We start from the raw sequence: 2,883 nt of genomic DNA, 5'->3' as shown, positions 1-2,883 counted from the left end.
TTGTGCGTGTTTGCGTACCAAATGCGTAAAGCGTTTACGATTGAAAAAAAATGTTAATTTCACATAATTTGAACAAAAAGTGACACCGCAATATACATTTTCAGCTTATCGATATATTTTTAAAAGGGCGCTTTAAAAATGCAGGAAATACGCACTAAGTTGCGCAAAGCTTGGTACATCGAATCTGGTTGACCCTGAGCTCGTCGTCCTGCAACACAGGAATCACAACGCCGTCGATGATCGAATGCACCATGCTTGGTCGAAGAAGCGGCAGACCAGAGACGACGACGGGCAAATCCTGAATACTCGAAAAGCTTTACCCCTCTGAATGTTCTAAAATCACTGTTCCTGGGCCATGGTGTAAGAAACTGTGGCGGTTACTACAGCTCAGCGGTGGTTTCTACTCGGTGCTGCGGTGGGTTAGCTATTGTTAGCGTGCGTGACGCCCAGATGTGGGAGTTGCTACGACGACACAGCAAGGGCTTTTGTTAACGGACATCTTACTGCCATCATCGAAGGGACCCTGCAACGCATTTTGAGCATACTCACAAAACACTTTCGATTGGTAGTCAGGGCTCGAAGCTCATGAGAACATGCGAGCCGAACTTAAAAGCGCGGCGCGTGACCTGAAATATACAATCGATTCTGAAAGTCAGCTTGAAGTCACTCCCTTTTCTGTCGTCCGAGTCTGTCGGAACCAGGCACTCGCTATGAATGAGCCGCCAACATCCATTCCATGTTCCTTACGTTATGCAGACAAACTAAGAAATTGTATTTTCAGATTTATATTTTACTATTCACCAAAACACAGATGTTTATGTGCCCGTGCTGTTGTTTCTGGGTTGCACATTTTGTGCTTGGTCTACTTGAATGACGCTGTCCTTCTCCGTTTATCTTGCTTGAAGAATTTTGTGAGGAACAAATCCACCTCTCAGGCTCATTTTTTCTTCCTCCTTGTTTCCGTTTTGTGTGTTGCGCGATTGTCCCTTCGCCGCACCTCAGATTGTACAGGCGTGATGACGTCGGCAGGTGCATGCTACAGCGTCCTTAGTTTTACCCCCCCCCCCCTTTTTTTTTCTTTCCAGTAAGACAACTCAAAAATTTTTGAAAAAAAAAACACATTCCTCAACTACACTCGCAAAATGTTATACCTTAAAAAAATCAAATCGTTCGATGAGTCACCTGAGTCATGAAAGAAAAAAAAGGAAAAAGTTCGACGAGGATAGGATTCGAACCCACGCGGGCAGAGCCCATTGGATTAGCAGTCCAACGCCTTAACCACTCGGCCACCTCGTCTGCATGCTCATGGCGACATTGAGATATCGTAGAATGGAGATACTGCAAGCTACATCTATAGCTTAGCTGCCCGTCCCTTCTAGAAACAATTCTACAATCCATCACGCACAGGAGGACTACGACTGCTCATGTCGTCGGCTGGCCACACTACCTCAACAATGTGGGTACAAGAAACACACAATACGTAAACTGTAAATATTCACGTTTCCCATATGTAGTACAATGTGTTGGATTAGGCTACAATAATTCGCAAACGCCGACACAACCTTTATTAAGCACCAGGACTTCCTCTTGTATCCATCTTTTTCCAAATAAGCGCTACATGAAATATCACTATTGTTATTTTCGTCAATTTTTTTTTCATCTTTTGTCTGAGTGGTTACTTTTCTTCACCTAATTTCTTTCTTTTATGCCCATTGCATTTAGCAACAAGGTGGTCAAAGACCTCTATCCATTTTGTATACGCCCGAAATCATACATTTACATATTTCTTCTGACTATTTTATTTTTGTACTATTCTATTCTTTCTAGTATTTGGGTGTTTGCGCGCACGTGTCTGTTTAACACAAATATCGTGTTGGATGTATAACCGGCTCTAACGTAGCCTACACTATCATGTTTTTCATATATATATATATATATATATATATATATATATATATATATATATATATATATATATATATATATATATATATATATATATATATATATATATATATATATATATATAGGAATTATAAACACTTGTGAGTACGAGCCAATTTATAAGGAAATGACAACCATCACTAAATTACATTCGAAGCATTCAATTGAATCCTTGACTCGAATGAATGTGCCGGTAATGTAATCAAACGCACACTATTTAAAAATAAATGATAATGTATTTATTATAATTATAATGTATTTGATAATGTATTTTGAAATGTTAATGTGTTTATTTAATGATAATGTATTGTATGTAATATATAATGTAATGTATCACTTTATAATATTGTCTTCAGCACACTTCTGGCATCAGAAAGAAACAGGAACTCTGAGCCAATGCTAGACCTGGGGATGCCCAGTACCACGGTGCAAGAATACTTTAGGCGAGCAGACGCCGGGACTATCCGATATTCGATAATGTTCTGTTTCGCAAGGAGCCCGAGAGATGGCGCTACAAACTTTGCCCTGGCTCCCCTCTTTTTTTCTTTTTTGATGTAGGAAAGCACCGTACGTAGTAAAGTAGCAGCGCTCCTATATCTTCGCCACAGCACCCTCCCCGCACTGTCAACCTCCTCACTTATCACCCCCTCTTTCGCGACGTCACTTTATGCGTGTCGCGTGGTTGTTATCGCGCAATAACCCGGTTTTCTCAGATTTGGAAACCGTCGCCCATGTGCAGTGCGTGCATTGCGGAATCCGCCAGCAGCCCGCCACGGTCCTCAGTCAGGCGGGCCATTTATCGGCACGGTGCAAGTGAGAACATAATCGGTTCTTCCCCGCCAAGCGCTCGCTTTGCGGCGTTCCCTCACCTAAAGTGTTATTGCACCGTGCCCAGTACGCTTCCTTTAGGCCTAAAAAGCTACCATTTCTGACTGGTTT

At 41.7% G+C, this 2,883-nt stretch overlaps 1 non-coding gene across 1 annotated transcript; it reads right to left on the bottom strand.

Moving 5' to 3' along the window:
* Positions 1-1,214: 1,214 nt before the first annotated feature.
* Positions 1,215-1,296, bottom strand: TRNAS-GCU (transfer RNA serine (anticodon GCU)). Its single transcript has one exon. It is a non-coding gene; the product is annotated as a tRNA-Ser (tRNA).
* Between the last annotated feature and the right edge of the window lie 1,587 nt (positions 1,297-2,883).

The sequence above is a fragment of the Rhipicephalus microplus genome, chromosome 1 (assembly GCF_043290135.1).
Source record: "Rhipicephalus microplus isolate Deutch F79 chromosome 1, USDA_Rmic, whole genome shotgun sequence".
Classification (NCBI taxonomy): Eukaryota; Metazoa; Arthropoda; class Arachnida; order Ixodida; family Ixodidae; genus Rhipicephalus; species Rhipicephalus microplus.
The sequence above is the reverse complement of the archived record's forward strand: the minus strand, read 5'-3'. Positions and strand labels throughout refer to the sequence as shown.